Here is a 26,908-nt window from a genome sequence, read left to right as displayed (position 1 = left end):
CTCTAACAATGCTGCTTTCCAACAAGGGGCCAACTTCTGAGCCATATTAAAACATGATATCTTTCTCATGTGGCTGGTCTTACAGCCTACTGACATCATTCAAGAGATCAGTCACCTCATAAAGTCACACCATGATCAAAATTTTTCCCACACCAAGTCTCAATCGATCACAATGTTCATGGACTGCCTGCAGATTGGAGGTCAAGAAGTTGCGTGTGTGTATAGCTCTGCACACACACTCACAAAAATGTTTCCCTCTAAGCTCTACACTGAAAAGACGAAAGCTGGGTTTCATTTATGTTCCACCTTTGACTGTCAAAACAAAAACAACTACAAACCATAACCGGAAGCACTGCTAAGGATGAATGTATATTATAGGCATTTCTTCCTTGTTCTCTTCCTGCATCCTATACTGGTCTTTCTTACAGCAGAAATACAAAACTACACAGTGACCTGCACTATGGTTACACCCAGACTTGCCGTATGATATACTTCCATTAAGAAGAAGCTATTATAAAAGGGCTGATTGAAGAATAAAATTTATCATTTATGACAAAATACTACTCCAGGAATTTTTATTTTTTTTAAAGTAAGCTGCAAGGGTTGTAAATAGATGCCCTAGATGCTTTCACAATGCACACATAAGCATTTCAGACATACTATTACTGGCATTTATTCAGAATCACACGGATCACATCTTTACGCTGTGCCTGTTTCCACCAAGGACAGATACTACAGATTTATACTATAAAATAACAAACACTGCAGCCTCTCAAGCTGTCCACTGTATCCACAGTAATACTGAGGCTAGAAAGTCTAGAGAACCAGCATGTTGCTGCTGGGTCCCTATTTCCAGGTGGCATCTCTGCCACACAGCAGGTTCATTTTGCCCTCTGTACCATTTAACAAAAACAGACAATCAATTCAAAGAGGACAGGAAAATACCAGGGTACTGGTTAATCACATTTCAGGCCACTGCTACTGACATTTTTGCTAATCTTTTAAAAATTAAGGTGGGTGAAGAAAAAAAAAAGCAAAGAAAAACCCTCTTCCTGAAAGATAGTTTAAGATCACAAGCTGTGTGTTTACAAGAGTTGCAGCCCTTAGTTTGGCTCATAAATGTGGACATATGTAAATTAATAAAGTATGTAGAAAACCCCTGTTAAAGGTGCATTGACTCTGCCAATCCATTGACCTCCAAATCCTTTCCTTAAGACGTACTTTCTCACTCTCTCTCTCTTCACAGATTAGTTCAATCTGCTCCTGGGTGCCTACTCTCTCTTTCTCTAATGTGATTAAATAAGCTCCCTGTCTCCCCAGGCTTGTGCAACTGCCTCTCGCTTAGTCACCTAAGCACTGTACAACACCCCAAAGGAGTGGAGTCAGCTGAAACAGGAGCGTTCCCAGCTCTGACATGTAAAGTACTTGCACTCAGTGCTAAATAAACTTGGAAAAATGTTCACAATGCAGCTGTGTGCACAAGATGCTGCAACCGCAGGGCAAGAGTAATTATACACAAACAAGATACTTAGGATTTATGTTCCCCTCAAATAAAAATGTACACTACTCATGCCAATCTCAGCACTTCATGGTATGCCTGCAATCTGAAGCAAAGGAACAGATCTTCTGCTAGGGTTAACAGATTAGATACCATCACTGCTTTATTTTCCAATAAACTTTACAGGCATTCTAAACATTGCTGGTAGACATTGATACCCACTTCACCATAGAAGGCTGAGGATTCTTGGGAGGTCCTTCTAAATGTCCTTTTGTGTTAATGGTATTTATTTGGACAATTTGCTATCGGCATATGTTGGGGATTCCTCTTCAGGGAAAGTTATGGAGTTAAAGCCGAAGTCCACAGGAATGCTAGACCAGAATAAAATTTGAAGTTTCAGGAAACAGGAACAAGTATCCCAAGACCATTCCAAGCAAAGGTTTATCTAACTTACAGTTTAAATTCTTTTGTGAAGGAGAGCACCAACTGCTTTTGCGAGTAGCATTTTGGAATACTTAAGTGTTTCTCAGAAGACTATTTCTCCTAATAACCAGCATTAATTAGATTTGTTGCTAACAAAGTCAATTTCCCCTTATTCTAGCTGTTTTCATTGAGGAAAGGATTGATCACTGTCCTCTCCATAATGACTTTTTAAGCATGGTCATATTTATCATCTGTTTTTCTAAGAAAAAAAGTAAAGCCAATACCCTGATTTTCTGCATTTTTAAAAGTTCTCAGCATTCTTGTTGTGCTTCTCTGGATCTGTAATTGTTTTCAAATATAGCATCAACAAGCAATGCCCAATTCAAAGCAACATATGGAAAGAAAGAATGACTTCAATGGGCCTGAAAGCCCAGAAGCCATTCTCCTGAGGCAGACTCAGCAATGACCTATGCAGTGTTACTTAATTAGACTCCCATACTATAGCATAGTCCCACTCAAATAAATAAATCAAGAGAGACTTTCTTAAAGTTACTTTTATACCTGCTTAGCTTTGCGTGGTGGAACCTGAAAAGATATGACTTGCACACAGAGTTGAAAGGTGGCTTCATAAGCTATGTTAAAGTTGCTACAAACAAGGAAAACTCAACAAACAGCTTTCAGGAGTACTTTAGTAAGCAATTGTTCTCTGGCTGGAATGCAAGTTACACCACACTAGACCCACTTCAGATTTTGCCCCAAGGAGCCTGAGAGCTGGGTGGGAGACTGATGGGCATTCCCACCAGCCTGTCAGGCTGGACAAGCTATGAGAACAAGTAGTCAGTCTGATATTTTTGTCTTCCCTTTCTCAACCACAACCAGGAGAAAAAAGTTGATGCAGATTTCTATCTTTATATTCAGGTCAAGTTCAGTTAAAATTGTAAGAGACAAAGGTTCAAAAATTCACCATTTTCTTAAAAAAAAAATAAATACAAAAAAAAGGAATTTGTGTTCCTCTGCTTAGATGATTTGTACAGAGTGAAGGGCCAGTCTGTGCAAGTGATACACGAGCAGCACTGGCTCTTTGTAGGAGGCTGCTGGAACCAAAGGAGAGAGGCATAGAAAATAACTTGTCACACTGCAACTCCAGACATCACAGAGCTCTCATTATTGTGTTCTGTCCCAAGGGGGCCACTGTTTCTATGAGACATCTGTCCTGTTTCTCACCATACCCTTTGCTACGTGAAAATATATATATTAAAAACCAGGCCTGGGAAAAAGATGGCAGTCCCAAAAACCTGCAGCAAGGAGGCATGGAAAAATATTATTTTTCCTGCTAACAACTGTTTGGGTTGACAGAACATGTCATTTCTACTGTGAAAAGGAGCATATGCACTGAGCTCTGTGAGCTCATCTTGGTATCCGTACCAGTGCCAACTAGTAGCAATTCAGAGCTCAGCTTGTTACTGAAGATGAATTCATTACAGCTGTCAGGTACCTGCCAATTTAAACCTTGGTGAAAACTGGTCAGAAAGTGAGTGACTTTAGAAACCAATACAGTTCTACTAGTTTCGGGGGCTCAAATGGACACATGCAGAAGATACCTTCCAGTAGCCCATTTTGCAATCAATTAGAAATTAAATCCTTTGTGCTTGAAACAGGGTGGGGGAAAATATTTTGAGACTGCAGTTTGATCTAAACACAGCTCTTACTTGTGGTTTGGCAAAGGACTCTGAAATGCTGTTAAATCAAAAAGGCATAGAAAACCTGCAATTGCCGTGTCTTTGCTTATAAAAAAACATTTTTAAAAAACCACATGCATCATTCAGTACACAGATGCCACATTCTTCCCTACCCTTATTTAATAGCTAGCTGTCAATCTATGTTGAAGAGCAGTTACCTGACATTACCATAACAATACTTCAAAGCTTTATATTAAATATGAATATCTTATTAGGCAAGCCCATAGGAAAAAAAAAAAAAAAAAAAAAAAAGTGTTTTTTCACTCTAGAGATACAAAATTGGGCTTCTTTGAGAAGAGATGATAGAGTGTAACCACACGGGACTGTGGATCTCAGATACCCCTGATTTCTCTTTACTGTAATTAAGCAGAAACAGATCAGCAAATTTCAGTCTGCATAAGAAAGATTTCTTGTCTCTATTTATATTAGCTGTGGTAGAGAGGAACCTAAACGTCAACTGAGAACTCTGGCCATTACCATAATGCACGAACATTTCTGCCATCGTCCAGGAGATGAATTATGTTTCACAGGACAGCTCACGTACATTCTCAAAATGCAATCCTTTCATATGCCCCTACTGTAAGCATGCACTGCAATGGAACCTTGCCTGTGTCACTCATTTTGGGAGACCATGTCACGTGGATAAGCCAAACTCAAAATTTCTTTCAAGTTCTGTTAGTTTTATACTGAGTATGGGGAACTGGAGCTGACATTAAAAGCACCATTTTGCAGGCAAGATTAGAAAAATATAGTGGAAGACAAAGACCTAATGAATATTTGGGACACAAAATTGCACCCTGTAATTGTGAGTAGTAGTGAGAAATCTAAGTATTGAAATACTGTGGAAAAAGGACCAGGTGCTTAGGTGCAAGGGAAATACAATTAGGTGGTAGCTTACCAATACGTAGTACCTTCTATTCCCTCTGCAAGGGAGCGGAAAAGCTCAAGGCCAGGGGGCAGTTAGAAAGCAGAAAGCAGCAGGTGTTTCACAGAAGAATGTCCAAGAGCAAACAGCGTTAAGCCAGAATTAAGCACCAAGCATGTCCTCTCTCCTTCCAGCATGCCTTGTGACCACGTCAGGTGAGTCCCAAAATTGCGACCTTTGCGACCTTCCTTAGGAGCCACTGTCATGAAAGCCATTGACACCAGCCTTCATGGTCTGAAAACCCTTCATGCCAGCTTCCCATTGACTAAGCCTTCCACATCTCAGTCAGCTTTTCATGAACCAGAAACTGAATGTTGCAGGAATGTAGCTGTGCCAGTCCTCAGCATTATAAGATGAGATTACATAGACTTCTAACATGTGAAACTACACAGAGGGAAGCCATTAGGAAATGGGACTTAAAAAACCCCAAGCATCTATGATGGGGGGGGGGAGGGGGGAGAGAGAGGGAAAGTAGGGCAAAGAAGCTTCACTCCTGAACTCCCTCCCTCACAAGAGAGAGACAAAACCCCTGAACTATTACAAAACCCCTGAACTATTCAGCATGAGAAAATGTTCTTGGAAACCTTTTTCCAGTATCCCACTATAGAATGGTTCGTCACCCTGGTGACTATCCTTCAATTTTTCTTTCTTTGAACATAAACAAAATATGAATTGAAGATGGACTGGAGTGACAACTCCATCAGCAACTTCTCCCCCCACATCCCATATGCCACTGGTGATAAAGTTACCTACATGAGAGAAACAGCACCTACTCAGTACTCTGAGAACCTATTCAAGGCAGGAAAGCTCCTTATTCAGGAGTAGAACAGTTGTGGGCAGGGCAGGGTATTTATAAATTCGTATGCATTGTTGTTTACTCTAATTGCATTGCTTGTAAGCATTTTGACTGAAACAAGATGAGATAATGGGAAATCTGACTGCTGGAAGCCAGCTCAGTTTTAATTTGAATACATGTATTTATTTAAGCCTTCGCAAGTTTTCCCATTGGCTCTGCATGTGTGAGGAGCTAAGACAATGAAGAAATAAGCTGTGAGTGCTCAGAATGGTATTTGTGAGCTTGCACAGGGAAGGAAAAATAGCAATCAACAACCGCAGTAGTGGATGTCATGAGCTTTTTTCATAGTGGTTCACTTTACATTCCTGTTTCCATCTTATTCTGAAAGAGGGTTTTTGTGATGTAGAAGAATGGAGAGGAGGGGGAAAAACACTTCAAAAAAGCAAAGGAAATTTCTTACTTATTCACACTGAGTTTTCTATTAGTATATAAAAAAAAAAAATTACACATACATTAGAAAATATAAGGTATAAAGCTTTTGCTGTGAATCTAAGCAAAACATCACATCTAAATAGCTTATGTTCACATGAGTGTATGAATACGTACATAAATACTCATTTCACGTAAGTGCAGGCCTAAATGTAGACCATTCTTTCCAAAGGAGTTTCTTCTGTGCTTGGAGAATAGCACTTCTCAGTCAGAACACCCTCTTTTTTTTTCAAGCATTAGATCTAAACTAACAGTAGGCCTAAGCAGTAAATCTGATTTCAGGTTCAATCCTCTCCAGAGCCTCATCATAAAATTTACTTGTCTTTGAGCTTTCCGTTGGATCTGACATAGAACAAAATGTGTCAATATTAACTCTTCCAGTTTGCAAGTGGACAAGAACAATACTAACACAACTGTGAAGAATGAAATTGTTCAGTTATGAAAAATGAAGAAAATAAGCTGGTATTCTCAGTATTGCAACAGTGCTTTTCATTAAATGTTTGCACAAAGTACAGCAAACTGACAAAATAATTTGTGGTTTATTTATGCATGTATATAGCTACACTAGACAGTACAGGCCATTTAAATAGTTCATTATGGTAGCAATCATTGTTAGTAACCCTATGTTAAGAAGTGTGGGCAGACACTTCATTAATGCATGCACAGATTGCCAGGATATTGTGCTGTCTCCCTGCTGCAGAATTATAAAATACAGTAGCAAGAGTGAGTGGGATGATGAAGTCATCTGGCAAATCTCCACTGGATGATGCACCTAGGAGCAAATGACATAGCATATTCACACCACCCACTGGATACACCACTAGACTGGAATCTGGGTGCAGACAGCTCTAATGCTCAGATATTCCAGTGATCCCCATTGCCCAAGTGTGGACAAGTCACAAACCAAACCTAACTTGTTGTATCTTTGGAGGAGGGAACACTATTGCTTTCTTTCTTAAGTTTATTAAGTTTAAACTCTAGCAGAAAAAAAAAAAAAAAAAAAAAAGAGAGAGAGAGGAAAAAAAAAAAAAAAGTAATAGTAGAGCTACCAAAAGCTGGGGCTGCCTAGCATTTCCCAGTATAAGTGCTTCATTTTTGTTCAATTATAAATTGACTAAACTTCAGCTATCAAAGCTGAAATTTCCATGACAGGATCTGTTTCCATCTATATTTCCCCTCCCTCCCCTTTTTGCAATGAAGATGGTATAAATGAATTGACTTCTAATCTTGGGAAAAGGAGATTCCTACTTAATGGAAAAGTCCTCCATAAGCTACTAAAACATGTATTTTGCTTTGCTTCTTAGGTCCCAATCTACAGATGCGAAAATAAGTTTGTAATAATTGAAGTATTCAGATATTACCAAAAAATTAAGCAGGCATATAAAAGCTTTTAAAGTCATGTAATCTAAACATTGATCTACAGCTATCACTGCTAAAGGCTAACAACAAAACACAAATGTTACAGAAACAATACTAAAAATCATTTACAGATACAGGACTGGGGACTCAAGCTTCAACCACCAAAAAAGAAAAGTGTGAAGAAAGAAGTTAATAGGACTGTAACCTGCAATGTCCAGTCACAAAGCCCTTTTATTAAGAAGGAATTATAAACCAAAGTGAGCAGGAATTTCTCAGGTAAGTGTTTGCTTTGTAGCTGGCCTTTTTAAATGTCTTCATTAGATTGAGGGGGACATGTCAAAGCTCAACATCTGTCTAGCAAGATGATTAGTTTAAATATCTATATTTCTTGGGTAAAATAAAGCTTTATGGTGCATTGAGGACCAAAAAAAGACATTCACTAATAAGCTAAAATAAAAAAATGAACAAGTGATGCGTTTATTTATTTTTTCCAGTACAATTGTCTTTTCTCCTGACCCCCCCTTTGCTAGGAGAACACACATTTTGCACCTTTTCTGCAATTACTTTTCAGACTAATTCTTTCCTGGATGTTCACACACGCACACATCTATTTTGCCAGTCCCTCCATGAGGAGAGGCTGAGCTCTGCAGTGTTTGAGTGGAATGTTGACGCCCACGTGGGTGGGTGCAGAATTAACCAAAACAAGTCCTTGCATTCCTTAGGATGTCAGCCCCCTTCTGTTGGCTCTTTCCTAATATCTTACTAACAGGTAAAATCTCTTTCCCAAATCAGCCTTCCCCATTCTTTCACAGTGGAAAAAACAGAAACAAACAAAAAAACCCTTCCTTAAACAGGTGCCCAGGCATATTTATAGTGAAGTATTATGCTAGTTAGACAATTACAGTTTTTCAGTTGCCCAATTTAAATTCCTATAGGTACCTAATAAACCATCAAATGAAGAAGAATTACAAGTAAATAACAATTACCTTGAAAGAACAGTACTTTAAATATTAAAGTGACACTTCATTAGTTATGCTGGCAAGCAGGTCAGTTTGAATCAAATGGCTATTTTAAATTAGTGGTCCTATTGCAGACATGGGGTGTAATTTTTATTACCAAATACCCAACCAAGCTAGTGACCTTAAAAACATTACTCAAGAAATGGTTCAGAATTAATTAGAGTACTGTGCCAAGGGAAAGAAAGAAAAAAAAAAAAAAAAGTGTTGAACATCTCTGAATTCTTTCCAGGAAGGTGTTTTTAATAATGACAGTAGTTTACTCCATTTAAAGGTCTATAACCTCAAGTCAAAATGTAGGCTTATATGAAACTAGCAAAGTGTAAGAGTAGAAAAATATTTCTATCATTTTTTCTCCAACTGCAGTGAAATATTTTCTTAAGAAAAATATGAGCCTCTAAAGCATCTACAGCTTCACAACTACTCCACTACAGGACATTGGCTAGAAATTGATTGACTCCCAAGAGAAGCTTCTATTGACATTGACTTTTGCTGTGCACACTAAAATGTGTGCACACACGGGGGAAAGGGGGGGGGAGGGAAGAAGCAAAAACAAGGAAAAAAGCTGCAGAGAAATGTGATTTGACATTTATTGTTTTTCATTTTTAGTGATCTATGGTATTGGAACTCATTGGAAAAAAAAAAAAAGTTAGCTAATGTGCATTTTCTTAATTACAATTTCTTTTCTATAACATATAGCAGAGCAGAGTTTTCACACAGGCAGTTCAAGCAACTGCTACCTGAAATGTCACTGCAGGACTCCAACTACAATGAGAAGTTTCTATATTTTCAGCACTCTCAAAAAATAGAGCTCTAGCTTTTCTAGGCAGAAGTAACAAATTATTTGGCACTATGCAAAAGGAATAAAATTCCCAACATGGATTGTTTCTTTCAGGATTCTGTACAGATATGTTCATTTCACATTCTGCTTTTCATCCCTTCTATTCATCTGCTTTCATCCCAGTTTCTATCCAACATTTCCATCAGTTATTCCTTTTTACAGTCCCATCCAATGTATACTGGGATGGCAGTAACCTCAGCCATAAGCAGCTGGGATTCTTAAATTCTACCCAGCTCAAGTACAGCATTTGTGGTTGTTGCCTTTTTTTTTTTTTTTTTTTTTTTTTTTTTTTTTTAATGCCATAGCTGGGGAGAATTTGCCAACTACTCACTAGACACACACAAAAAAAGAACATGATACTATGAGTCACAACAGAGAACCCATGAGAACTGCCATAACTACACTAAAGTTCAACATAAGAGTTAATTCCCTTTGAGGTAGAATGACTTCACGCAGAACTTGAAGAAAGATTCAAAACAAAAGTTGCATTTGGATAGAAAAATGGAAGTAACTTTTCTGTCTGAAGATGGAACCCATTAATTTTCAGATGGTACACCTGTCATAGGTACAGGGAAGATCCATAGCCTTGTGAAAAACTTTGAATTTCAAAACTGCTAGAAATCTGATAAAGGTTTTGGGTACCAAAGATGGGACCTGGAAAGAATTTACTTACCTGAAGCAGGAGTCCTGAGATCTAGTCCTTTTTCTCCTGAGCTTTATGTCAAGCAATAAATTATGTGAACAGTCCTAGAAATGGGGATCAAAACCTTGGATTCCTCCTCCTTGGCTGTGTTTCCTAACCACGAGGCTACAGAGAAATTTCATTACGTGCCCTCTATGGTTCTTTTGAGTTACGGCCTGACTAGGAGAATAGTTTTTGCAGGAGCAGTGGAGAATGTTCCCACACTTCCCTTGGTGATCATAAGAACACATGAAGCAAAGTTGGACACTGGACTTGGAGCTTCCAGATCTTGAGTGAGCTCCAGCCATTAAGGTGTTGTATAGTGTGAGAATATAAGCTCCTTTGGACAAATATTCGAAGAGGAAGAGAGGTATGAATCCTGTTCAGCACTTTGGGACCAAAGCTGTGGATACTCAGCAGCAGGAGAGACGTCAGGTCTCTGGACTCTCTTCACAATATCAAATGAGTGCACAGTGTCATGTTTGATTGGAGTATTTGAGTCTGGTACCCTAGCCCAAGAAAGTGGTAAAATGTCAGACTTATTCTTGTGGTCAGTACCTTTAGCTGGTACTTTGCACTTGAGCCTGCTGGCTGTTTTGGATCTCATTTTGAAGTGTCTAACTATCCTTATTTATTATACATGGGCTCTAAAGATCTGGCACCAAAGCACTGGATGGCACTCAGTGCAGACAGGGGCAGAACTTAAGTCCTCCCTGAAATCCTGACCTATGTGCCTGATCCTTGCACCTTGCTAAAAGCTTTGCCACAGATTTGAATGGGCATAGGATCAAACTCATTCCTGCCTCAATGAAATTCTGCGTTTGCACAGAGGCTGACAAAGAGCCAAGTAAGGACTTACAACTATATATGATAATTTTTCCTTATAATCCTGAGAGCTGTCCAGTAGCATTCAAGACTAGTGAAAACAGATATATACCCAAAGTAGCAAACCCTGGAAAACATCTGAGCACCATGTCTCAGCCTTGCCCTGGCTCTGTGTAGGAATAATATCTACAACTCAACACCATCTTGGTTGCTTCAAAGAAAAGGAAAATGTGTTCACATGCTGGACAGTGTAAAGAACAACGTACCAGGACGTGTCATGTTGTGCAACTATAACCCAGTTTTCTCTTATCCTGAAATGGAAATAGCACAAAGACAACCAATACTCCATTCCAAAAGGATCTTGCCATGCTCACCCAGTGACTTAGATCCATTAGCAAGACCCTGACAAAAAAACAGCTTTCTGTCAACAAGCACTATTGCTTGATTGTACAGGTGCACAGATCACTTGTGGGTGGGGGGAAGCTGTTTATTTTGGATTAACTGTGGTTTCATGGCCGAATTTAAGCACTCACACAGGAAAATCAATTGCAAAGTACAGCTATAGGAAGCAAGGCCCTTATAATCAAAGGAGTTAATTTGTTCATTTCGGCTGAGTAGTCATTGAAATGCATATCTTGTACAAATATTTGTTTGATATATTGATATACGAATATAATTTCAGTATATTAGCTAAAGCACTAATTAGATTAATAGCAATATTTGCTTTGAAAAGGTCTCCCCTGCTGAAATCAATTAAAAGTGCATGATGAAATTTCATTAAGCTCTACAATATGTTTTTCCATCAAGTGCAAAGTTACTATTTTCCAGCTATTATCATATAACAGTACAAGATAGGACTCTCAATAGATTCAGAAATCCTTGTGCCAACACTGTTTTGTACTTCTATATCAGTAAGCATGGATTTTATCCCCACATACTGAAGGAACATATTTGTCTTGCCTGCAAACAGCACTGAACTTGTGAACGTAGGATTAAATTTACCGAGGGATATACCTGTGGTAATCTCAATGCCGCACTGCCCAGGAGGGCTCCCACATACAAAGCAACTCATGTCATGTTCTGTGTGTCTAGGGGAATGGTCCCCCCTTCCACCAGTCCACACAGTAATGGATGATAATCACCATCTCCTTTGTATCTGACAAAGAGCATGTTATAAACTGCAAAACACAGAACTAGGACCACTATAAATGTGCTATTAGATGTCCCTCAAGAAGTGCAGGGACAAAGGAGCAGCAGAAGCAATGAGCACAGGCCTGAGCTAATCTGATGAGCTCAGAAGCTTCTTTTAATGCATGTGTGTGTGGTAATATATGTGCATAAATGTAGATGTGCATCTGTGTGTGTACATCTCCTTTCCCAGAACAATCATTAGATCTGTGATGGGGCAGGAACAAATTGTGAACAAAGACAACTGAATGCATGGAGGAGAGGTGGAAATGTCATTCCTAGAAGTAAGGATGGTGCCAATAACTGCACCCAGAGAGACAATGATCGGTGACTGTTCCTCAGTTCCTCATCCCACTGTCCTTTCTGTTCTCATTTCCTGGAGCCTCAGACTCAATAACCCAACGGATTTGTCACAGCCACATGACTTAGGAAGCTACGTCTGTTCTTTTTGCCTGAAATTCCTGTGTCTTGTCACTATTTCTTCAGGCTGCCAACACACAAATACTGCAGTGGTGAGAACAGAAGAAAGCCTTTCATAAGCAAGACCAGCCTCAATGAACAGCAACAGGTTTTACTCTAGTGTTGTACCTGCAGGGCAACAAGGTCCTGATCCCAGGTAGTCTGCACTTCCTTAATACATTTCCTGCTATTACTCCAGCTGCCTCCAGTGCCTGAGACCCAGAAGAAAACCAATAGTATAGGAAGAGAAAGACAAAGGGAGTACCAGCAGAGGTGAGTCCCTGAGACACTGAAAGAACATAATTCCCTGTGCAATGGATTTGTGCTCTTTCTGAGAACATGGAATTGAAAATCCTTCATAAAAAGTACAATACTTACAGACAAAAAAGGACCAAAATGAGGTAAGACAGATGAAAAAATATGTAGTCAAGAGTCTGATCTCACACCACTGAAATGCGAGGAGTTGCTCTACATGGCAAAAGTCAAGCAGGTGTTTAACTGCTTCCTCCAAACAATTGACTCATACTCTAAGCTGAAGTTCTTAGCTTGTAACAGGAACAGAACTTTCTTCACTGAGAGACCCTGAAAAGAAGCAAAGAATTACATATTATGTTGAAGGCACAAGAATGCATTTAACATTTTCTAATAAAAACAAGAACTGGCACTTTATAAAACCAGATAAATACATTTTTTCAGGTATTATATTTAGAATGCAATGAGAAATTCATCACCAGGAATATTTTTTATGGCACCACCACCCACCTAAGTCTGTCCATGTGTTGATGTGAAAGAGTGCCATGCCTTCCTGCAGTGTTCATGTCAGAATTAAATACCTTGCATTGTAGACGCATTAGGAGTGCTTTATCATGCTCAGCTGATGTACACGGTAGCTCATTATGGTTGGGTAACTCAGCCATTAAGCTCTACAGTAAGCCCACGCTGAATCCTAAAACGGGAGACATATATAAGCTATGGAGGTGTTGAATAAGAGAAGTTATACTGTGCTCGACATAATTAATTTTGCCTTCTATCTCTCTGGTATTTTTAGTGAGGCTGCAAGCTGAACACACTGAATAATTTCATCCCCAGTGTAATTTCACAGAATCATCTAGGTTAGAAGAGACCTCTAAGATCACCTAGTCCAACCTCTGACCTAACACTAACAAGTCCTCCACTAAACCATATAACTGAGTTCTACATATAAATGTTTTTTAAAGACCTCCAGGGATGGTGACTCAACTACTTCCCTGCTTTCATTGAGCATCTCTCAACTCAATAGAGTCCTATTGTGTTCAAACTCTTCACACCCCTTCCACAAGGAACAACTGAATATGCTTAACCCTAAACACAGAGGAAAAATACAAATTCTGCTTCACAGCTAGGGCTTCTCATTATTCTGGACCAGCATTAGGCATTGCAACAGACATAGCAGCCTCTATCACCTATGTTAGTAGCTGCCCACTTTTTCTCAGTATGGAAGCAGAAGCTTTTGGTCAAGAACACGGGAAAAAATAAGAGCTTAACCACTGTAAGGAAAAGGATTGAAAAATACAAAGTAGAGGGGAGAGTAAAAAATAGCAAATGTGTGAAAGACAGGGAGACTAGGACCATTTGGGGAGGGGGAAGAATTAGAAGCTGGCACAGAAAAAGGCCTGGTGAGAATCAAGATAGCTGATACAGGGAATAAGCCCAGCCAAAACACAAGGAAAGAGGAAAGTTCACAGCCAGTTGGGTCAGAGGCCAGAATGAGAAAATAGGCAGTAGTGTAGAAAGGGAGGAGACATGGAATACCAGTCCAGCACTGAGGGAGATGAGAATGAAGGAGGGTCCCAGGGATGAAGACCAGGACATAAAGTTACCCTGGCTTAACATCATAGGAGTATCATTCTAATATCACACAGCATTTCTGTTTCTTGATTTTGCCTCAAGATACAAACCGACTTTTTTGCCATAACCCTGCAAAGTCAATGTTTAAATCCTTAAAATGTGTCGGTGCAACGTTAAAAGGTGTCCCTCATGTATACTGAGCATCCTGATACAGCCTCAGTATAGATGACTACCTGCTACTCTTTTTCACCTACTTGTATGTGTATGTGCAGGTGTGTGCATGTTTTCTTTCTTGGCTGTGGTATAAATCTTTCCAGTACATCTTCAATTCATAGATATTAGGTAAGGTTGTTTTTCCCCCCACTGATTATGAGTGCAATTAAATGTATTTATTCAACTAAAGTTCTTAATATTCATTACCAGTGTCATTCAGAGGTCTAGATTGCAGCTTGGATTCACGTGTAAACTGCTAGCTAACATTTATCAGAGAAGTTATTTTTTTTTAATGCAATTCCATCCCCCCACGCCTCCACCCCCACCGCTCCCCCCCCCCCGCTCCCATTTAAAGATAGGCCACATATCACAATAAGCAAATTTACTTTAACCCCATCATATTGAATGATACACGTGATAACAGGAGACCTTGGAACACTTCAAAGATGTGTAGGAATGAAAAAGAGTGGGTGCTCACCTCAGAACAGCAGAGCTATTTCTATGCTTTTATGCAGTTTGTGACGGGTAATTTTTTTCCTGAAACCAAAAGCAAAAACAAATATATGTCTGTATAAGCAGAGAATCTCAGTTTTATTGTTTTAAGGCTAGCTAACCAAAAAGCAAACAAACTCCTAGCTTCACTGAGAAGAAAAATTAGAATGGTAGGAATTGACGCATGAAGCCCAGTACCAGTTGCGTGACAATGCATTTTATAAGCAAAAATTATACTCTATTAGACAGAAGGCATAGTTTATACAAGGGATGATGCCATTTTCTCAATGAAAAAAGCAGCTATACATGTTAGCAAGAGGGTATTTCAGACAAATAGGACTAATCCTTGGGGACTGTGACATTCCACTGACAACCCACCACTGATGGGAAATTTTGGTCACAACCAGCAATCCACTGGATGCTTGTTCAAGGGAGACAGCTGGGGAAGTTTTGGTTGAATTCATCACCAAAATATATATTTCACATGGACTGAGCAAGTAAATAAATAGATCAGATCTTGGATAAACATCTCATCATTTGTTATCTCCATTTGTCAGCAGTTTGCATAATGTTTCTCTCACTTCTACATAATGCAGACAACCATAGCAGATTAAGAGGGTTGTAGTTGTTCTAGACTCATGACCAATTTCTTTCTTTTGTGGGCACAAAGTTTTTCTGTGCCTCACTCCAAACTGCTCCCCGGCAGCCTCTGTATAGATTTTGTTTCAGCATCTAATTACAAAAGGACAAAGGCAGGATTTGACTTGAGGAGGAACCAGGAAGCCAAAATTCCCTTTACAAGATTATTTGGAATGTAGACATATATTTAAAATACTCGGGGAAAGAACAGAATGGAAAATAAATCCCCCTAGGGATGATTGCCCAGAGTCTAGGGTGGGTGCAATGAAAAAAATGTTATAAATCAGTGACAGCTTTCTAACTATGGATGAATAGTCTATTAAAAATAGTAGACCTCCACTTCTTGGGAGGTTGAAGAGCCTACGTTCTTGTTTATGTTAGGGATCAGCCCTGATTTCAGCAACTGATAACCAGCAATTGGTTTGATCCCATGTGACCTCTACTGTAAACAGGTAAAACCCATGGGGATCTTCCAAGTTAATTTTCTTTGAATACACCCCAAGAAGGGAAAGGGGTAAGTCCCTCCACTTCTGCAGAAACAGCTCTAGCATCCCACACAATAAAGACAAAGGCAGGGGACACAGCAGCACCCCACTAACCCAGTCCAACCCAGGAATACTAATGGGCAGTAAAAGGACCATTGGGTGACACAGGCAGGAGAAAAATTGCTTATGTCCATCCAGCCTACTGAGACAAGAAGAAGATAATCACTGTGACAATTTTGAAACAGTGTTAATCGTCATCAGATTATTGGCAGAAGCTGTGCTTCAGGAACCTTCTTCACAATACTTTTCAAACACCTCCAAATCAATTTTCCTGGCACATCCCCAAATGTTCTGTTCAGAAACATGTTCAGGGCTTGAAAAGATGCAAAAGTCCATCCAGAGCAATACCTTGTCTTGGATGATGTTCAGTGGAAGAGGAAGGCAAACTCATGGTGACAGTTGGAGGTCTTTCACTGCTGCTCTAATCCAGCTAATATGATCGAGCAAGCACGGCTCTGTCTCATCGGGTGAAATGCCTGAAGCACAACAGGCAAATGTGTTTCACCCTCAAATTCCAGGAAAGTGTTGTGCAAATACTTTGCGTGGGAAGGCTCTCTTAACACGGCACATGTGACTGAGTACAGTAAAAATGTCCCAGGTCTCTCCCTGGTATAACTGCATCATAACCAGGGAGGTTACACCAGAAATAAACTGGCCTACAAACCTAGTGATCTTTCATGAAGTGATCGTCAATGCAGCAGATGAAATGGGGATAGAATCGTTCCTGAAACTGAAATGGTGTTCTTTGTTACTTAACATGTGCTCTAGACATCTCAGGCCTGAATCAGCTATTGTACCCGTTCACTTTACATCACTGTAACTTCACTGACATTAGCAAATGACTCCTGAGCAAGGAAAGAAAAGAGACCTGTGACAGATGTGACTTACCAACCAGCTAGTTTTTTTCTTTATTTTATGTAAAGCAACATGAAAGAACAGATCTAAAGCCCAAATGAAGCACACAGAGCACAACTGCCAATGACTTAAAAAAATATATTTCAAAGAAACATAATATGTTTTACACCCTCATCCTTTCCATCAGTTTGATGTTTAATCGACCTCTAAAAAATATTGCTCCAAAATATTGCTTCAATACTTATAAGTAACTGTGCTACTGACAGAAATATCTTTTCTGGAGGGTAAAAAGTCCATATGACATATCATAACAGTCTCATGGGCAAATATTCACAAATGATCATTTAGAATACATTTTATGTGTCTATTCCTCTCAAAGAATAAAAATCGATATATTTAGTTGTAAGATACCAAAGATCAACATTTCTTACAAGCCACCACATAAATTTTCCTCATTTGACAATTCCAATTGCAAACTGTTTTGAAAGCACTGTTAAATACTATTAGTTCCAAGGCTTCAGCCCATCCTGGAGCTCTTGCCACAGGACAGTCAGGTTTCATTTATTGAAATTAGCCTTAAGAAATGGACTCTATTATTGAGTCTGGATGAGATGCTAGCACTAGATGAACAGAGGGAATTAACACCAACAGTGAAACAAAAAAATCATCTCTTCCAAATAGCCTTTTGAATATAAACCAGTGGAAAAGAACTGGTGGGAGTGGGAGTAAGAAGTCAACATTAATTCATACACTCACCCAAAGAGACATGGGGCACAGAATGTTTTGTTTTGCATTTTAAGCATGTAGTGTAACAATGCACACAAACAAACAAACTGGAAGAATTTTGTCTGATTTGACACTTGACTGCATCTTCCTACTCTGTGGCTTTGAAATTGAAAGAAAAAATGACAAAAGTAGAAAACAAGTAGTCCTCTAACTCCTGCAACTTTTGCTTTAACAAGAAATAAGAATGTTATTCCAAAGAACTTCAGGCTTTATGGCTTTTATGGCTTCTAGGTAAGTCCAAAATCTAAAGTCTTAACTCACTGGGAGAGCTGTTTAGCAATACTGCATCACCTGACAAAGGATTTTGTTCCAAATACTTCAATGAGGGATGAAGTTTCATTATACTCAAGAGAACAGTTGAGCCTAAATGGCACCTCAAAGCTCCAGGTCTGTAAGTAAACTGAAGCATGAATTACACTTCTCTCTCTGTTATGTTATCCCAACCACATTCAGTAAACAAAGAGCAGTACATCTTGAAATCTCTAACCCTGTGCCAAATGCAGTCCCAAGGGCCTATTAGGCATGGGTTAATAAATTGGTCAAGTGCAACATGATGTGTAACTATAATTTGACATTAAGCTAACATCTGCACATCAACTGGGCATGTTGATGGTAAACACAAACTTCTTAGCAGAGATACTAATGATTAATTCTTTATTCCCACTAAATTACAAAAATCCCTGACGTGGTTGAATGGTACACACATTAGACCAGTATAATAGATTAGCTGCAGGGGTAAGATGAAGGACTCTAATTATCCTAATTTGGTCAAGATTGTTTGAATATCTTGGCTTTAGAGAGTAAAGAAGCCTAAGGGAGTTTGGTCCCAAATCCCACATCTAAATTCTTTAGACTTATTTTTAAATATCTAGTTCACGAACCTTGGAGTAAGTCTCCTAAATGTCTTTTGAGACACCTGTCTGAGTGTCTTAGGGCTTAGTACCTAGCCACTTTGTGGATTCTTAGCATACCTAAGCAAAAATGTCTGCCCAAATAAGGAAAATGTGGACAACGTAGTCAACAATGATTCACTAGGTTGACATTCTCCCTATTGTTCTTGCAGTCCTCACAGAACTGGGTGGAGAGTTAGGGAACTAATAGGCATAAGGTCAATGAGCTGTTTTACAAGCAATGCAACTGACAAAGCTGACTTTCCTATGATATATGCCTTACATCCTCCAATTACAACCACTTTCCTTCATAATCACAGTACCCCTCTGTTCCCTTCCACGTGCTCATTTGATGGCCCGCACAAGCAATAGTGCATGCTGCAACTGATTTGGAGCTACATGTGCTGACTGGTTAACTGGCTGCAATCTAAGGCTAGGCAAGGGACTGGTCATTAATGCTTGTCCCTCACCTCTAGAGGAGGCAATAAGGCATTCAAAAGAGAGTAGGACACTAATAGGAATCCGTCTTCTCCAGCCAACTATTGACAGTCATTAAAACTGTGGAAACCAAATATCTTTTTGTCTTTTACCCCACGACCCTATCCCCTATCTATTTTGTCCAAGGAATTCAAAAGTTATGTGGAAAGAAAGATATGCCTTTTGTTGTAAAGTTTTGATTCTTAGGAACTGGGCACTATGTACATGTAAGTTACAGAATTATTGTAGAATGGATAGCTGGATATCACAGAATTTTCTAGGTTGGAAGAGACCTCAAGATCATCGAGTCCAACCTCTGACCTAACGCTAACAGTCCCCACTAAACCATTTCCCTAAGCTCTACATCTGTCTTTGAAAAATAAGTCAAAGGGCCATTCAGAGAAGTCCATTTCTTAAAGCTAATTTGATTAGTTGCCATCAATGAAAATTATTTAAATACTTTTCACATTTAAGTCTCCAAGTTAATTCAGTGTCATCTGAGCCACCCCCACAGAAAGCATGGGTTCTGGAACAAAAAATAAAAATCCTTCTTACCTCCTCCCTGCCATTTCACCTCAGATTAAAATGCATGTTTTTTTGACTGAACATCATGCTTAGCACATTCTAGATGGCAAAGAAAGAAATAGAGAAGACTTAATCAGCAAGGATTTAGGAAGGGAAGGCATTTTGCCCCCCAGAAATTTGAAAGAATCCAGCAGGAGTTATCCCTCCAGGTAGGAGCTCCAGAGATCAAGTCTCTTTAAAACAAATCTGTAAATAACTTGCTAGAATGTCTCCTTTTGTAAGTAACAAAACAGAAAATGAAAAACCAAGTTCCAGCAATCCATCAATCAGCAGTAGAAAGATACTTAAAGATTTTCAGTTATTGCCTTCTAGTTTCTGTAGTTGTTGTTTTGTTTGGGGGGTTGTTTTGTCCATACAATATCCAGCACAATGCAACCCAGAGCCTTATTTGGTGGTTCCACATATTCCTGTGTTACATATAGCATAAGCATCATCAGAGAAGGGCATAGAATGGCTGCACACTAATACAAAGCATACAACTGTCTCCATCAGAATAAGAAGTTCTCCTTCAGCTTGTCAGAGTATCAACATTTATTGTTGCAGATATTCGTGCTATGCTCATTAATATTTCCTGCACTTGGCACTGCAGACTGTAACCTTAGGTAAAAGCTCTGCAGGCTTAAATAAGCCTAGCATGTTTTCAAGCATCTAGTTCACCACAGCTTGGATGCTCTATCCATCAGTATTACCTCTTGGTTGTCCCGATACGCAGTAAAGCAGCGTTAGCTAAATGCTCTCCACAAATCCAAAAAGATTTAATTAAATGCCAGCAGCCAAATGTAGAGACCACTTTAAGAAAAAGCACTGCAAGGATAGTTTTCACTCTCCACTGCAGAATATGGGTAAGAGGAGACGAAGGCCTTTATTTCCATTGTTGTTATCTAATTTTGTGGTGCACTAAGAACTGGCTTGACTCTCAACACAGAATTAAGTCACTTAAATAGCTGATAAAGTTACTGCTACTCCAATATTTGAGCATGAATGGAGCATAAATGCTGTTATTCTCGTGTTTTTCTGTATCTCCTGAGCTGCACCAGACAAATGGAATATGCATCTACACCCATCCATGCAGGAATAATTTTTCAACACTCAATTTCCTGTTCTTTTTCAGAAAGACACAAGGTTACAAAGCTGCAACAGAGAACAGTGTCTAATGCTTTTCATCCCCAGTAAAGACACCAAACAGCAAAATCTGATCAACCACTTGTATTAAACAACTTGAAGTTAAGGTTCATTCAGACGTGGACAGGAAAAAAAAATATTGCCTTTCATTGTCTTATTTACACCAGAGTCTGTGAGGGTGTTTGTTACAGCCATGTATGTGAAGTTATATGGTATTGATGGGTTTAAAAAGGGAAGTCTCATTCTATAGATGGGACTTACAGGGAGAATTCAAGCTGCTTGTCTAAGGGCAAAAAGTAATCCCAAAAGAAGCTTGGAAATTTCTGTTCTTCAGGCCCACAGCCATGAGGAGTTGTGATGTGTATTTTCCCCTTTATACACTGCAGCATTTGAAGCAGCATTCTCGGCACATTCAGTGATCCTGGAGGAGAGGAGAGCACAGGACAGAACACTGGCAAAGTTAACTACAGCAGAAGTAGAAGTGTGAAGGATTGAGACAGCAGGACTTCATCCGTCTATGAACTATAGCGCCTTAAATTTAGCTAGAGGCAGGACCAGGTTTGAAACATTAATTATCTATGTTGACGTGGCAGATCTCACGTTGCTAGAGAAAACAAAAAGCAGGGCAGAGCCCCTTGAGGCATAATGGGAACTCTCAGTAACAGCAAATCCATTCTCATCCCAAGGAAAGTTTCCATGCTGCATCGAGGTCTCACCTTCCTGAGCAGCAGCTGGCCATTCAGCTGTGGACCTTAGACGAGAACATTGTACATTGTGTAACTGCTGAGATTTCATTATACCATTAGAGCTGATGACAGAATTCATAGTTTATTATAGGGCTAGGAAACCAATACAAACTTTCTGTTATGAGCAAAGCAAAAATCAGACTGGAACTTTTCCCAGAGTATGGGATGAACAAGAGGAGCCTGAAGCTGAGTTGTCACCACCTTCAAATACATATGATTTAATTAAAATAAAAAAGAACATATCTGATTTGACTGTTTTTCCCTCCTTACCCTAAAGTCAGCATATTGGAAGGCGAGCACAATTTATCTTACTGAAAAAGCACAAGTCCAGGTGAATCCAAGGGAGTGGCTGGGTAGGCTTTGTAACGAACCCTTCTTGCACAAGTTGGGAGCCTAGTTCCTCCTTACACTCTGACTGTTTTCCACTGCATTAAGATTGAACAGAAATCTTCAATTGAGTGTAAATACTGTTTATGTCCCCAGTGAGGTTCCTCTACACTGCCACAGCAATGCAAAGTGGCTTTACTGTTGGTCCACACAAGGAAAACAACAGCAGTAAGACTAGGATCAGGCCTAGCAGGGATACAGTTACAACAGTATCGGGGCATCTCATGCCAGCAGAGCTTATTCTGCTCTCAAATACAGTAAGATGTCCCAGGAGAAGCACTTTCATCTCTGGACAGATCCATCCACCCTGTGTATACCATGCAGCCCGCAGAGGGCAACCTCAAAGCCATCTTCAAAACCAGCTTCATGACCATACAAGAAGCAAACCAGCACACATAGGTGCTGACACAGCTGAAACATGTAGGTCTGAGCATGCCTGGACACATAAAGGAGGTTAGCGGACTGCTGAGTATGTCTGACAGGCCGTCCACAAACCAGTCCTGTGGACACGAGATGAGCTGGAGCAGATACGTGCTGCAACAGTTAAGATGGTTTACAGGCAAACAAAGGCAAAACTACACAAACCCATTGGGAATAGACAACATAAACATAAAAAATTCATCTGCAAGCGTCTGCAAATGATCTTGAATCACACCTTCTTATGAGAAATAAAATTAGCCTCTGCAGAGAGCCCAATTGTTAGGGTCCTGAAATCACCAAAGTCCCTCCTGGAGCCCCTAGTCTTGCCTGAGAACTGTGCCGCACAAGGTGACTCGCACTGGCCCTAAGCAGGGCAAACAAGATGTACACAGTTACAAAAGATCTTTCACATTTTCTCCTTAATATCCTGCTCTTGGATCTGGCATAAGCCTGTTTTGTAATAGACACGTTAATGGGCCTGTGTAAAGTGCACTGACTCCTCATGTTTAAAAATATATATGTTTATTTACACAGTATCCAGTTGCCATATGAACTGACAGTTAAGACAAAACCACTCAGCAAGTTAATGATTTTTTTTCCCTTTTTTGTGAAACATCTACAAGACAAAATCCCATCTGAGTCTCAATTTCACAGCCTTGCCTTATTTAAACAATTCAGCTCCTTTTGTCTCTCATTTGTACTGTACTTTGTGCGTCATTCTGGGTTGTTTCACTACCTATTGCACAATTACAAGTGTTCAAACATATAGAAGGCAAGAATAGCTTAGCTTGTTTCGGTTGTTTTACAATCAATACCTCTGCCTCGGGCACCAAAGAGCATATGAGAAAATGAGTTTTCTGTTTTTATAAACTTTGTCTATCTTCAAGCTCACTTTGATCCATTCTTCTACACAAATGAATAGGGTGGGGCTATTCAGAACAAGTAGAGGCAACAACAATGTTCTGTTAGACTGAATCTCAGAGGTGACCACACCAAAGGCCACCTTCTTAATGATCATGCTTTTATTCTCCAATTCATTTGGAATCTTTATTCTCCCTTCCTGCATTGAACAAACGCAGGCTTTGTGATATCTATTCCTTTTCATTTCATGGCAGCGATGTTATTTTGCTTTGATCTGCTCTAGTATGCAACGCTGTGAATGTACTATCTGCTAAAATAGGAAAAACTATGCAGTATGTGATTGCGGCAAGTGAAAGCTATTTGGGGGGTGGGGTTTGTTTTTAGATAATATGGTAATTCAGACCATATCCTTACCCAAAACAACTGAGAGAGAAGCAGCATATTACTATGTTGAAAAACTCTGTTAGAGCAGATTTACCACAAAAGACTGTGGTTTACGTACATGAGGATTTACAAGCCTAAGGAAGAATTGCAGACATTTTAAAAAGTGGTACAACATTTTTTGAGTGGTTCATCTCCCTTTTAATCCAATAAAAAGTTGTTAACATCTCCAGTGTGCCAACCCTTTTGGAAAACCAACATTTTTATCAGCTCTGGAGATTTGGAAAATCTCCCCTAAAATCAAAGATTATTTTGATCATATTTTGGCTGAGATAACAAAAGTCTACTAGAATATGTACAAAGAGAAAAACATCAAGGAAAACCATATGGAGGTGGTATAGAATTCCTTTTCACCACAATATATTTTAAATACAGATCTCAACCTTCAGCCTAGGTCTAAATCACAACACAGATCTCCCATCTCATTATCATCCTTCAGAAAAAAGGAAAAAAAAAAAAAAGTTAAAATTCTAAAGGGCAGCAGTATCATTAAACCAGACACATCTGACTGCAAAAATGTATCTTTCAATTCAACCTGTGGATGTACAGCTAAGCACACTGCTGTCCACATTCTCTCACAAAGACCTCATCTACTATTCACTTTAAGCTTGATCTTTCTCCCACTGATATCACAAAGAGTCTCCCTCTGATGTCAGTATGGCCAGGAGGGGTTGGCATGTATAGAAATCTAATGAATTGTGGGTGGTTGCTCTATCTTTCGTGTTTTGTGAGGTGTTTAGTAGGTATTTTTTGCTCTCTTGCCAGTTTCCAATTTCACTGGGGGTATGTTGCACTTTTAATGGAAAAAAAAATGTTTTGTTTTCTTGTAGTTTGTGAAATGCCCAAAGGCTTTCAAATACAAGCATCCTATAAAAACACATTTGTGTTTATTATTATTAATAATAACAGCACTGGATCAAGAGCAGTCTAGACTCTACATATGGCCCTAGCTAACTTGAGCCACCCAGGTTGGACAACTTTTGCCTATTTGTCTATAATGCCAGGAGGTGGTAGTCTCTCCACTGTTAGACTTGAGCTTTGTAACTGAATATTTCCAATTATGTATCCTGAGCAAGAAGGATCATTGCAATTGCCTGCATATTATCAGCATGCAGGTCATGCAAAGGCTTATTTCTAATCCAAGGTCTCGATTCAAGTGAACAGAAGCCTACCATTCCAAATACATAAAGCAGATTCATGAGCTTGTTACTGCCCAACATGTGTTCACATCTATCTGCTTATACATTCACACACAGTATAATATTAAAGAAGACCCAGTCTTCAAAAGCACCTCTTGGATTAAAAGGAGCTAACAGAGCTGGCACGCTCTGTTGATGAAGTTATGTTACATTTCAAATATATTTGTTGATTATAGCTATCAAAGACTCATGCAAACATACACACCATTCTCCTGGCAGCTGTTCACAAATTTGGAAATATAAGAATCACTAGGAAGAAGAGAGTTTAAGCCTTTACCACAGGCTGATACAAGATAGTGTGGGTCAAGTAACTATTTAAAAAAAAAAAATAAAAAATAAAAATCAAATCCAAAGTGCTGACTTCAGCTTATTAATGATTTGTGAGATCACATTACTCTTTTTTCCCTTTCTAAGAGTATTTGGACAACTGCCAAATGTTTATAAAATGATTTCATGAATTTTAGCACAAGTGACATCTCTGAAAATTCCTGCTAGAACTGTCTCTTTTTCTATTCATTATTACTGGGGGTGGGTTATAAGAATAAAAAAAGGGCACGAATACTGCAGTAAAAATGGTGTGACCCAATAGGTAACATGAAGAAGAGTAGTTTGAACAGGAACTTCATTAACAGCATGTAGTCTGACAACTAGTAGGGTTAGTTGATACATGGAGACAGGGAACGTGGTAGTTTCAGGAGTGTTTTGGTAAGAGCATTGGTAAGAGCATTCGCTAGGAGCATTGGCTCTCTAGTTACTCTCATCTGAAATTACAGCTGATCTGGAATTTCAGTCAGATAACACTTCCAGTAGGGAACCAGAATGGAACCATGGTCCTTCCTTCTGACTGAGCTATAGGAGCTATAACCGCACGTATTTCACAGGAGAGGTACTTCTTGCTGGCTACAGGACAAGGGTGAATACATAAGAAGCAAGATTCATCTCAGGTAGCTTCAGACAACTGCACTTCCAGAGTGAGATTCATCTGACCTATTTAAAAATTTGCTTTTGCATGAAATTAATCTCATTCTAGATGTGCTTCTCTTTCTTTGTTAATTAAAGGTAATACTAGAGTGACTTATTCAGGTGTGGATGTCTACACTAAGATCTGACATCTGGTCAGTTGGATCTCAAATGGAGTTTCTAATCTACAGTTTTTGTGCCATTTCAGAACCTGAGAAATGCGTAGTTGTATGCCACCAATATAGTTTTTTTTGAACTTCCATTTCCCCAAGTCTTTTTGTTCCTTGAGAACAGCTTCCTCACACAGAGAACAGAGGAGCAGGTACCATTTTCTCTTCTCTGTGGTGGCCAGCAATAGAACCTGAGGGAATTGCATGAAGCTGTGTCAGGGAGGTTCATGCTGGATATTAGGAAAAGGTTCTTCAGCAATAGGGTTGGTGGGCATTGGAAGAGGTTCCCCAGGGCAGTGGTCACAGCCCTGAGCCTGCTGGAGGTCAAGAATGGTTTGGACAACAGACACACTGTTTGATTTCTGGGTAGTCCTATGTGGAACCATGAGCTAGACTCAATAATCTTTGTAGGTACCTTCTAAAGGAGAATATTCTATAATGATATGTGAATATTTATTTTTCTGCAGCTCACGCTAGATAACAATTTTCATAAGGAGAAAACGTTTATTTTTGTTCAGCCCTACTTGTAATGAATTGTTCAGATAGTTGTGCTTTAAAGGCTCTGTAAGAGCTTCACTTTATAAAATCAGTACAAAGTTCTAATTGCTAAAAATGAGGAAACATTTCTCCCAGACAACACTAGTATTTGGAACACGATCTGGATCTCTGCTTCCCAGGACTCCACTGTACTGGGAGGCATAATGCCTGGTGATGTGTTATCACAGAGGGTGCCAATTTAGACTTTGATTCTACCTATAACAATTTAATATTTAATATATTCAATAGGCAGTTCCCTTTTAAGGTGTCCTTGTCTTCACTTCAGGTGCTCAATTCAAGATATTACTACTTCTTTCAAAGCAGTGTCTGGCTGTGTTCAGATAACAAGAACAGCATGCTAAATGCACAGCCCCAGCTCAGTAAAATCTTCAATGGATTCTGAGCTGAAAACTATTATACCTAGTGAACTGGTAACTTGCAGACAACCAATCACCCTACTAAGACTGTCCAAAGACATGTCCATCTAGTAAATTACACTGTGTTCACATTTACTTC

The 26,908-nt window shown here is 39.3% G+C and overlaps 1 long non-coding RNA gene across 2 annotated transcripts in view; it reads right to left on the bottom strand.

Moving 5' to 3' along the window:
* Positions 1 to 8,821: 8,821 nt before the first annotated feature.
* LOC311431863 overlaps positions 8,822 to 26,908 on the bottom strand; it is a 42,091-nt gene continuing 24,004 nt past the window's right edge. The window contains exons 2-6 of one of the 2 annotated variants that reach the window (XR_014689671.1): positions 14,759 to 14,817; positions 13,074 to 13,186; positions 12,619 to 12,822; positions 9,760 to 10,277; positions 8,822 to 9,642 (exon numbers count right to left, since the gene is read on the bottom strand). This is a non-coding gene — a long non-coding RNA (uncharacterized lncRNA). Of the gene's footprint in view, positions 10,278 to 12,618; positions 12,823 to 13,073; positions 13,187 to 14,758; positions 14,818 to 26,908 lie in introns of both variants that reach the window. The other variant, XR_014689672.1, reaches the window with a different exon arrangement.

This window comes from Aythya ferina, assembly GCF_964211825.1.
Source record: "Aythya ferina genome assembly, chromosome: 2".
Taxonomy (NCBI): domain Eukaryota; kingdom Metazoa; phylum Chordata; class Aves; order Anseriformes; family Anatidae; genus Aythya; species Aythya ferina.
Note: the sequence above shows the minus strand (reverse complement) of the source record. Positions and strands in the feature narration are given on the sequence as shown.